This window comes from Alexandromys fortis, unplaced genomic scaffold (assembly GCF_014885135.2).
Source record: "Alexandromys fortis isolate MF-2015 unplaced genomic scaffold, M_Fortis_MF-2015_v1.1 scaffold_57, whole genome shotgun sequence".
NCBI lineage: Eukaryota > Metazoa > Chordata > Mammalia > Rodentia > Cricetidae > Alexandromys > Alexandromys fortis.
The window spans coordinates 9,007,506-9,019,467 of NW_026067941.1; the positions used below are offsets into that span (position 1 = coordinate 9,007,506).

An 11,962-nucleotide genomic window follows, 5' to 3' on the forward strand; every position below is an offset into this window, starting at 1 on the left:
ATTTTCCTTCTATTACTTTCTGTAAGGCTGGATTTGTGGCTATGTATTGTTTAAATTTGTTTTTATCCTGGAAAATTTTGTTTTCTCCATTTATAGTGAACGAAAGCTTGGCTGGGTATAGTAGTCTGGGCTTGCATCCATTGTCTTTTAGTTTTTGCAGTACATCTATCCAGGACCTTCTGGCTTTCATGGTTTCCATAGAGAAGTCAGGTGTAAGTCTGATAGGTTTACCTTTATAAGTAACTTGGCCTTTTTCCTTTGAGGCTCTTAATATTCTTTCTTTATTCTGTATGCTTTGTGTTTTGATTATTATATGGCGAGGGGATTTTTTTTGATCCAGCCTATTTGGGGTTCTGTATGCTTCTTGAACCTTCATAGGTACATCTTTCTTTAGGTTGGGAAAGTTTTCTTCTATAATTTTATTAAATATATTTTCTGGACCGTTGAGCTGCACTTCTTCTCCTTCTTCTACTCCAATTATTCTTAGGTTTGGTCTTTTTATTGTGTCCCATATTTCCTGAATGTTTTGTGATGAGAGTTTGTTGGACTTGCTGTTTTCTTTGATCAGTGCGTTTATTTTCTCTATGTTATCTTCAGAATCTTATATTCTTTCTTCTATCTCTTGTATTCTGCTGGTTATGTTTGTTTCTGTAGTCTCTATTCATTTACCTAGATTTTCCATGTCCAGCCGGCCCTCTATTTGTGTTTTCTTCTTTGCCTCCATTTCAGTATTCAAGTCTTGAACTGTTTCCATTATCTGTTTGATTGTATTTCCTTGGTTTCCTAGGGTATCATTCACTGATTTATTCAATTCTTCAAACTTTCTGTTATACTTCTCATCCATTTCAATAAGGGCATTTTTTACATGCTGTTTAAGGGTGTCAATCACTTTCATAAAGTCAATTTTTTCTACTTCTTCTTGATTAAGGTATTCCTGTCATCCTGTTGTGAGATCGCTGGGTCCTGGTGATTTCATGTTGTTCTTCAGATGGTTGAGTGAATTCTTGCATTGGCGCCTGCCCATCTCTTCCTCCGAATGCTCCCCTATGGATCTTCTTTTACAGGATCAGGTCTCCTTGCCCACTGATGTACCTTCCCAGTGATGTCACTCCCCAGTGATGGCTCTCCTGGTGCCTAGATCAGATCTCTGTGGTGCTTGGGTAGCTCCTAAACAAAGGGTCTAACTTGCTTGCTGCAGGCAGGCTATTGAGACAAAGGAACTACCACCCTCCCGGTTGCCCTCCTGATTCAGATTTGGTCCCAGCGCCCGAACAGGCTGAGCTGGGAGATGTTATGTGGCCAAAGAGGTGAGGGAGGCAGGCGGGGTGGGGTGGGGAGGGTTGTGGATACAAGCTGGGTGGGATAGGAAGAGAGATGAGGTATCTGGCAGTATAGCCCCTGAGGATGACCAGGAAGTGTAGGAGGGATGAGGAATGTCTGAGTTCCCTGTCCTGGACTGCTGCCGCGGTCAGAAACTCACTCCCCCCAATGATGTCTCTCCTGGTGCCCAGATCAGATCTCCGTGCTGTTTGGGTAGCTTGTAAACAAAGGGCCTACCTTGCTTGCTGCAGGCTGGCTATTCAACATGTGTTTTTCAATCGGAAGAAAAGTCTTTGCTTATTTTAGAGGTTTTCTGAACCTGTGACTTCATGTAAAGATGTAAATGAACAGCAAATGTTTGAGTCCTTTCTCTGGAGCTCATAGAGACTACAGATTTGGTGTGATTGATCTGACAGATTGAGACCCTCAGAGTTCTGCTTTTAGGAGATGATTCTGTTCTTATCATTCCAGCAGTGAAGGCATCCCTCACAATGTCCTCAGCTTCTCCTTTTGTTATGGTGCAGAAGGGGTGGAGGGGAAAGAGGGGACTCATTTCCATGTAGCTTTTTATGTTCCTTCTGATAATTATTCAGGCACCAGGAAAGGTGGCAAATATTGAACTTGCTTTTGTTCACACTTAGAGCCTTGATGGTTCTTGTGGAATCTTGTGCAGTCTTTTCAGCTTTCATTGAAGTTGCTGATAATCTTCCTTTTGTGTGCAATTTGTGGTTTTGCTTTCAGTAAAGATGGCAAATTTGTTCTGTGTTCAGCCATTAAGTGCTCCTCCTTAGCTGCCTTTGTATTTCTCATACAAATATTCTTAAGGAAGGTAAAATACATCACTCGTTTTTAAGGAAACTGTTTTAGGAAAAGAGCTAAGTAAATATGTAGGTAGTAGTGAGATGTTTTAATACTGTGTGCGTGTGTGATAGGTGAAAATACCAGGGTAAAAGACAGGCCAACTAGTTGATATATTTTGACATTTGTTTGATATCAAATCTACCATTCGTGCGAAGAGACATTCTGCTACTTCTGCCCATGAGCCCTAGACTGTTTCTGAATCTCGACCTGGATTGGACGAGATTGCACTGATGGAATGATGCTCATGAGAAATGCACAGAGCCATCCAAGGTTGCTTGATGATTCCTCTAACTGTAAGATATTACAGTCAGTACGATATCACAATCTTGTTTTCCTTTCCTCAGAATTCATCTGCCTACATGTGGGGATTAATTCTTACACTAATTCATCAGATAATTAGTAAATACCTTGGAATATCCCCTCCTAGAAGTTGGAGGATTCAAGAATTACTAAGGACTGGTATTTGTTTTTGCAAGTTTTTTGTCGTGTGCTAAAGACAGTGTGAAAGCTGTCCTTATCATGCATTGAAAGCACTGTTGATGGACAGATGTATCGAGTGCTAGAGGAACAGAGATGGCGTCTGTGCTCGGGAGATGTAGACCAGCTCCTTGTTAGTCATCCATCCTAAGGGATAGCTTTGACACTTCCTTTCCTATCAAAAACTCAGCTGTCATGGAAAAAACTCTTTATCTTTCTCGATTTGGGAGGACCCATAGTGTTTACACTTTATAAACGTGTGTCTCTTCCTAGAAGAGCAAGCTGATTAGTAAAGGGTTAAGTGAGTCTGTTTTATTGCTCTTGGCCCTATCAATAATGTTGCAGTAAATACCTCTATTCCCTTTATTAGAGTATGGTCAACTGCAGGAGAGCGCATGTGCTCTGAGAGCCAGGTCTGCAGGCCAGCCCCGTGTCCGTCCATTCTGTTCCTCTGCTGGGCCTGCCATGGAAGGTCTGAGGGGGTCAAGCTTTGTTGTTTGACTGTTGTTTGTCTAGAGAATGTAGCATCCCAAATGTATACAAGCTGATTATATGAGATAAGGGACAATCTGTTTTTCTACCTATGGTAACTCACTGTGAATTTCCTATTCTTGAACAAATCAAGCCTGTTCTTTAGGGCACATGGTTAAATTTTTTTATTCTCAGCTGTAGAATATGTCTTGATATAATTGTGGTTTTCCCCCTTTGTCTACAGCAAAGCCAGAACTCTATTTGAGAAAAATGCTGCCCCAATTTTACACCTGTCTGGCATGGATGTGACTGTTGTCAAGGTGAGAATGACTCTCAAGTCTTTATTTGCACAAGGACACTTCTCATGTATCCTTTGCTCTTACCTTCTAAACAGAACTCAGGTTTTCATTTAAGACAGGAAGAAAATCAATGTTATGTCTTGTTTTACTAATTACTCAAATTTTGTTTTCTCCTGATTTTGTCTGCTTTTCATTTCAGTACAGGCTAACATGAGTGTGTGGAATACAACTCAAATGAGTGTGTGGATCACGGGCTCACATGGGTACTTGGAGCTCAGGCTCACATGGGTATGTGGGGACCCTATACTTTCCATCAGAGAGCCTGCAGGTGGAGTTATCTGTTAGTTGTCAGAGTGTGTTCCCCAAAATACAAAGCTGTACACTTTGAGTGGTTTAATTTCTTCATAGTTCCATAGCAGGTAAACATTTTCTTCCTTTTTAAGAATTATTTGTGACTGGCAATTTAAAAAAGTAAACCAAGGCCGGGCGATGGTGGCGCATGCCTTTAATCCTAGCACTCGGGAGGCAGAGACAGGAGGATCTCTGTGAGTTCGAGACCAGCCTGGTCTACAAGAGCTAGTTCCAGAACAGGCTCCAAAAAAGTAAACCATTAAAGTTTTGAGATTTTAGGAAAGAAAGGAAAAAAGGGCAAAATAAGTTAGGATAAATTGTAAATTTTAAACACTGTCTCATGTAGTAATAGGAGCGGCAGGGCTTCGTCCCCAGCACCCCAGCCGCCTGGCTAGCTTATGTCCCTAAATAACAACACACGAACTGTATTCTTTTAAACACCGCTTGGCCCATTAACTCTAGCCCTTACAGGCTAATTCTCATATCCCAATCAACCCATCTCTAATAATCTGTAGCACCGGTCTTACCGGGAAAGATTCAGCATGTCCGACCTGGTGGCTTGCTTCATCGCGTGCCTCTGCCTGGGAGAGAGGAGCATGGTGTCTCTGAGCTCACTTCCTCTTCCTCCCAGCATTCTGTTCTGTTTACTTCTCCCACCTATGTTTTAACCTATCAGGGCCAAGCAGTTTCTTTATTGATTAACCAATGAAATCAACAGATTGATATATGACACTCCCACATCAGTCTCAGGTTTCCATTATGGTGAACTTCAAATAGCATATGTGCTTCTGTGGAAGGGCACTTATTCAAAACCAGCCTTCTGCTATATTTATTTTTAAATAATTAAAGAGAATTGTGTATACGTACGTACACTACATACATGCCTAGTATCTACAGAAGCCAGAAGAGGATGTTGTGTTCCCTGGAACTGGAGCTATAGACAGTTGTGAGCCACCATGTGGGCGCTGGGACTCAAACCAGATCTGCGGGAAGAGCAGCTAGTGCACTTTACAGCTGAGCCATCTTGTCAGCCCCTGTTCCCTCCAGTGTTTCAAACCTGGGTTTATTTCTTCTTAAAATATTCTTGAAATTAATATAATGGCATCATTTCTCCCTTCCATTTCCTCCGTCTAGACCCTCTCATATATCCCTTCTTGCTAAAGTACAGTTTTTAATAATATTTTATTGATACTTTGAGAGTTTCATATAATGTATTTTGATAATTCTCATCCCCTACTACTTCCCCACCTCATCTCATATCTGTCCCTCAATTGTACCCCCTAGTTCCTCAATCCCTTCTTTATGTCTTTTAAAAAAATAATTCAGTGGATTGTTTTCTGCCCTCCATTGGAGTATAGTGGACCTACCAGGGACCGCCCCTTAATGACAACTTATCTCTTTCTTCCTGAGAAGCCACCAGTTAGCACTAGCTTCTTAATTAGTGGTGACAACTCCTATGCCCCTCCTTCTCCATCCTAGAGTGTAAAGTGGGCTGATAGTAATCTATTCCTAAATTACACTTTGAGTGTCTCTCAGCAATTAGACGGTCATTAGAAGGTCATGTCCTGTAACTGGCCGTTCAATTTTGAATTCTCTTTTCTAACTTGTCAGGCTTGATCTTACAGTTGTTTGCCTTTGGGGTCAGGAGAGAGGAGAAACCATTTTCATGAGCATCTACAATGTGCCGCAGTCTAGGGATGAGAGCCCTGAGGGTGATGCTGTAAGACCAATAGTAGTTCCTTATCATTTGACGAAACTCTCGGATAAACTCTGGGCCTGGAGCTTTGCTGAGGGGAGACACTGCATGGCTTTCCAAATAGCACAGCCAGTGTGGAAGTTCTGTTTCTCTTGGACGGTGTACGTTCCTCAGGGAATTCGTTCCTCCTCCTTGGTCTTCAAGTCGGTTGTCATCCAGTTGTCCGTAATGTGCTCCTGTCATCTCTTAACTTCAACAAATACAAAGAAGTTAGAAAAACCCCATTTATCTTATCGGATTACCATGTCTTAAAGTTAAAATTCAACATCAACGGTAATTTCAGAAAGCTCACAAACACATAGAAAGTGAACAATACTCACCTTGAATGGGTCAAGGAAGAAATAAAGACATTAAAGACTTCCTAAATTTCAACAAAAATAGCTGCATGACATCCCCAAATTATGGCACACAATGCAAACAGTCATAAGAGTAAAGCTCATAGCACTAAAAGCCTACAGAAAGATGCTGATAAGATCCCATACTTGCAAGTTAGCAGAACATCTGAGTGCTCTAGAACAAAAAGAAGCAATCTTACCCAGGAGGACTAGATGACAGGAAATTATCAAATTGAGAACTGAAATCAACAAAATAGAAACAAAACAATACAAAGAATCAATGAGACAAAGAGTTGCTTCTTCAAGAAAATTAACAAAATAGACAAACCTTTATGCAAAGTCACCAAAAAGCAAACAGAGAATATCCAAATTAACAAAATCAGAAGCAAAAAGGGACATAACAAACATGGAGGAAATCCAGAGAATCATGAGGTCATACTTTAAAAGCCTGTCCTCCACAGAATTAGAAACATAAAGGAAATGGACATTTTTCTGGATAAATATCACTTTCCAAAATTAAATCAAAACCAGATAAGCAAATTAGATAGACCTGTAACTGCTAAGGAAATAAAAACAGTCATCAAAAGTCTCCTAACAAAAAAAAAAGCCCAGGACCAGATGATTTCAGCATAGAATTCTACAGGATTTTCAAAGAAGAGCTAATTGCAATACTCCTCAAATTGTTCCACACAATAGAAACAGAAGGAACATTTTCAAACTCATTTTACCAGGCTACAGTGCCTTGGTACCAAGACCATACAAACACACTACTAAAAAAGAGAATTACAGACCAATCAGACTCATGAACACTCATGCAAAAATACTCAATAAAGTACTGGCAAATGAAATCCAAGAACACATCAGAAAAATAAACACAGTGACCAAGTAGACTTCATCCCAGAGATGAAGGGATGGTTCAGCATACAAAAATCTATCAATGTAATCCACCACATAAACAAACAAAGAAAACCACATGATCATTTCATTACATGCTAAAAAAGCCTTCAACAAAATTCAAAACTCCTTCATGATAAAAGTCTTGGAGAGAGCAGAGTTACAAAGAATATAACTAAAGATAATAAAGGCAATAATATGCAGCAAGCCAACAGCCAACATCAAATTAAATGAAGAGAAACTGAAAGCGATTCCACTGAAATCAGGAATAAGCCAAGGTTGTCCACTCTCCCTGTGTATTCAATATAGTACTTGAAATTCTAGCTAGAGCATTAAGAGAAGGAAAGGAGATCAAGGGGGATACAAAGTGGAAAAGAAGTCATACTCTCACTATTTACTGATGATATAATATTATACATATGTGACCCCAAATATTGTACCAGGGAACTCCTACATCTCATAAGCACCTTCAGTAATGTAGCAGGATACAAGATTAACTACCAAAAAAAAAATTAGGAGCCCTCCTTTTTACAGATGATAAACGGGTTCAGAAAAAAATCAGAGGAATATCATTCTTCATAGTAGCCACAAATAACATAAAATATCTTGGGGCAACTCTAACCAAACAAGTGAAAGACCTGTATGACAAGAACTTTAAAACTTTGAAGAAAGAAATTGAAGACACCAGAAAACAGAAAGTTATCCCTTGCTCTTGATTAAGTAAACATAGTAAAAACGGAAATTTTACTAAAAACAATCTAGATATTCAATGCAGTGCCCACCAAAATTCCAGCCAAATTCTTCACACACCTCAAAAGAACATTAATCAATTTTATATGAAAAAAAAAAAAAAACAGGATAGCCAAAACAGTCCTATACAACAAAGGAACTTCTGGAGGCATCACAATCCATGACTTCAAACTCTACTATAGAGCTACATTACTGAAAACAATCTGGTATTGGCATAAAAACAGATAGGAGGACCAATAGAATCAAACCGAAGACCCAAATATTAATACACACCTATTAACACCTGATTTTTGACAAGCTAAAAATATAAAATGGAAGAAAGAAAGCATATTCAACAAATGGTGCTGCCATAACTAGATATCAACATGTAGGAGAATACACATAGATCCATATCTATCGCCATGCACAAAACTCAAGTCCAAATGGATCAAAGACCTCAATATAAAACTAACCACACTGAACCTCATAGAAGAGAAAGTGGAAAGTACACTTCAAGGCATTGGCACAAGAGATCACTTTCTAAATAGAAACCCAGTAGCACAGACACTGAGAGCAATAATTAATAAATGAGACCTCCTAAAACCGAGAAGTGTCTGTAAAGCAAAGGACACAGTCAACAAGACAAAACAGCAGTCAACAGAATGGTGAAAGATTTTTGCCAATCCCACATTGGACAGAGGATTGATCTCCAAAATATACAAAGAACTCAAGAAACTTGACATCAAAAGAACAAGCGATCCAACAACAACAAAAAATGGGTACAGACCTGAACAGAGAACTCTCCACTAACAGATCTCAAATGGCTGAAAGACACGTAAGGAAATGCTCAATACCCTTAGCCATCAGAGAAATGCAAATCAAAACAATTCTGAAATTCTGTTTTACACCTGCCAGAATGGCCAAAAAAACACTTATGCTGGAGAAGATGTGGGGTAAGAAGTACACTCCTCCAGTGCTGGTGAGTGCAAGCTTGTACAGCTCCTTTGGAAAAGTATGGTGATTTTTCAGAAAATTAGGAAACAATCTACTTAAAGACCAGCAATACCACTTTTGGGTATATATCCAAAGAATAATTTGATTTAGAAAGATATTTGCTGACTGTGCCAATTAAAGGTCATAGAAGCCTGACACATTGCTGGGCACTCAAACTCTGGCCTTTAATTACTGCTATCTTAATAACAAAAACCACCACCAACAACAAAAACGAAAGTCTACCAGGACTCAGTGAAAGGATGATTACCAAAGGGTAGGTAAATCTCAGGTAAAAAAATCACTCAAAATAAAATGATGGGGACATCACAGATGTTAAAGGTCAATCTATTGGTGCGTGGCTATAAAAACTATTCATCGTTATGGATTATAATGTCGTACATAAAAATGAGCAGTTCCTAAGGTCCAGGTGATAGTACTGAAGAATTGCCGTGTAGTAAGTATAAAAGGAATGGTAGTATATTAACCTTGTTATTTTTCAGTCATCGTTTTGATAATTGATTTTAGGTCAAGATCATCTGAATACAATGGGTAGAAATCTGTTGGGGAAACAAATCTGCAAGCATCCCCAAAGTTCATTACTTAGTTGTTAAAGGGGCAGATGTGTATTTGAAACAGAGAAATGTAGCATATGCTCCTTTGTCTGATCCTGAGGAAAACTGACCATGTCTGCCTTCTGAAAATGATGTTACTGTACAGTTTTCTGTCCCAAATGTCAGCAAATCTAAACCTGACCAAGAGAAAGTAATGAGAAAAATCCAAACTGGGCAATTTAGACTGCCCTTCTCAAAAAACAGTATTGTCAGAAAATTCAGAAGAAAGTCAGTGGTCTGTTCCAGAGGAAAACCTACGAATCTAGGAAAGAATCCTGGCTTTGAAGAATGAAAACCAGTTGTAAACATGGACTTTGATAGAATAAGTAAAGATACTTGTACATGGACTGTATTTTAAGATACTGCATTTCAACCTTAGATTCTTCAAGAGTGATTTAGGTATTACATTTCCACCTTTGTAAGCCCCTATTTCAGGGAAGTAATTGCTGATGCTGGGGTGATATCTATAAGTGCAAACCTAGCAACAGTACATAACATACACAAGGGCAGGAGAAAGAGTACTAGCTGTCCTTTTAGAGGATCCAGATTTGATTCTCCACACCCACGTGGGGCAGCTCACAACAAGCTACATGTTGCCCTCTTCTGGCCAGTGTGGGCACTGGGGGTATGTGGTGTGCAAGACAAACAGGCAAATATACACATAAACCAAATGAAAACAGCTAAGTATAAAGAGAAGACTTTAGCAATGGTGACTCTGGGTGAGAGGTATAGATGGTGTTCTTTGTACTGCTTACAGTTTTGCCATTACATTGTTTTCCAAAATAAAAAAAAATGGGGGTGAGGAAAAAAATGGTTCATTAGTAATTTCTGTTTTTAGTCAGTAGCTTTTAAAAGTCCTAGAAAAATATGCATATTGGGGTAGGAGTTAAACAAGTATTCTTTCTTCATCCCACTTAAAAACAATACAAGCAAAGCCAGGCGGTGGTGGTGCCTGCTTTTAATCCCAGCACTCAAAAGGCAGAGGCAGGCAGATCTCTGAGAGTTTGTGGCCACCCTGGTCTACAGAGTGAGTTCCAGGACAGGCTCCAAAGCTACAGAAAAACCCTGTCTCAAAAAAAAAAAAAAACAAATAAACAAGCAAAAAGAACAAGCAAAACAGAACAAAAATGGCTCAGAAGTCAGAGCTGCAGAGTTAAGTCATCCTGCAACTGTGAACCTTGTGTGTTTGCGTACAACTTACCTTAAGATGTGCCCGCTCCATTCTGGATGAGCATTTGAAATTCACTCATTTTGTGATTTTATAAGAACTTTTAAGTATCTATATACTGTGCCATGATCTGAACTTTCACCCTGAAAGTTGATGTTATACTGCTTGAACATCCCTAATCTGACAATCAAAATGCCAAATGGTCCAAAATTAGAAAACCACATTTTTGATTTGGCGTTAGGAATTCTCAATCAATAGTTTTTTACAAATATTCAAAATTTTACAAATATTCAAAATTTGAGAAATTCCAAAATGGGTAACATTTATAGCATTATGCTTTTAGGCTAGGGATACCTAACCCATACATATTTATAATTGGTGAAATATTAGTTTAAGATGTGTTGCATTCATTTATGCTGTGGAATATTTGTTTAATGATGCAAAGATGTGTTACTTTTTTATGTTTTATTTGTTTGACTGTTGTAAATCTGTTATATTGCCTCATTAAACCACCTGATTGGTCTAACAAAGAGATGACAGCCAATAGCAAGGTAGGATTGGGATAGGCAGGGCTGGCAGTCAGAGAGAATAAATAGGAGAAGACTAGGCTTGAGAGAAGAGGAGGATGCCAGGAGACAGCCGCCCAGCCACACAGCCAGCCATGGAGGAAAAAGGAATGAAAGATATATAGAATAAAGAAAGCTAAAAAGCCCCGAGGCAAACATAGTTTAAGGGAAATGGGATAATTTAAGTTTAAAAAGCTGGCTAGAAATAAACCAAGATAAGGTTAGTATTCATATGAATAAATATCTATGTATGTATTTGAGAGCTGGGTGAATGGCCCCAAAAGAGTAAAAAACAACAAAAACAAAACAAAACAAAACAAAAAACCTCAACAACAGTAAACTTGTAAGTATATAGCCAAATCTACGTTAATTTTTCTACATGCAGCCATGTCTAGACTTCCCCTCATGATCTCATTAATCATACTCTAAATTGCAATTGATATTTAGTGTATAATACAGCTAAGTTGTTTTCAAAAAGCAAAAGGACTGTGATTAAACAATAACGAGGAGAGATTGTTGGCTATAAAGACATTGTTGTAAAATATGATCATTACCAAAGGAGGTGAATCAATAGATTTTATTTTAATAACTCGGTGATTTAGTATTTGTTTTACATGTATTAGAAGTGATATATTACAAAGTAAATTGAATTTAAATGGAAATTCTTGCTGTGTTTGTACTTAAATGTCTCATCTCAACCCCCTTCTCTCATATATACTGATTTTGCAAATTGTTATCAGATTTTTTATAATCTCTGTATATTAATGACACAGCCCAGGAAATAGAAAATTTTTAATCAAGTCAATTCTTAAAAATGTGGAACAGTGGCTTCTACCCTAGTTTCTGAGGAATCAGTTTAGTTTAATTGATTTTTTTCCCTATTCTCCTTCTTTCTGAAAATTGCATTCAGAATTTGAAGAAAAAGCTCTGTAGACAAAGCTTAATGCCATAAGCGTTCTAGGCAATGCTAGATGCCAGTCCTTCCTTCCACGAGCACCATAACCTGCTAATATGAACTAAGATGCTCCAAATTTCATGAAATCACCGAATATAATGGTATCATATTTGGCTGGTGTTGAAATAGGAGCGGCGGGGCTGCGTCCCCAACACCCCGGCCGCTTGGCTAGCTCA

At 38.7% G+C, this 11,962-nt stretch overlaps 1 long non-coding RNA gene across 1 annotated transcript in view; it reads left to right on the forward strand.

Annotated features, from left to right (window-relative positions):
- LOC126505166 (uncharacterized) overlaps positions 1–11,962 on the forward strand; it is a 59,920-nt gene that overhangs the window by 32,599 nt on the left and 15,359 nt on the right. The window contains exon 4 of the long non-coding RNA XR_007592831.1: positions 3,374–3,449. This is a non-coding gene — a long non-coding RNA (uncharacterized lncRNA). The remainder of the gene's footprint in view (positions 1–3,373; positions 3,450–11,962) is intronic.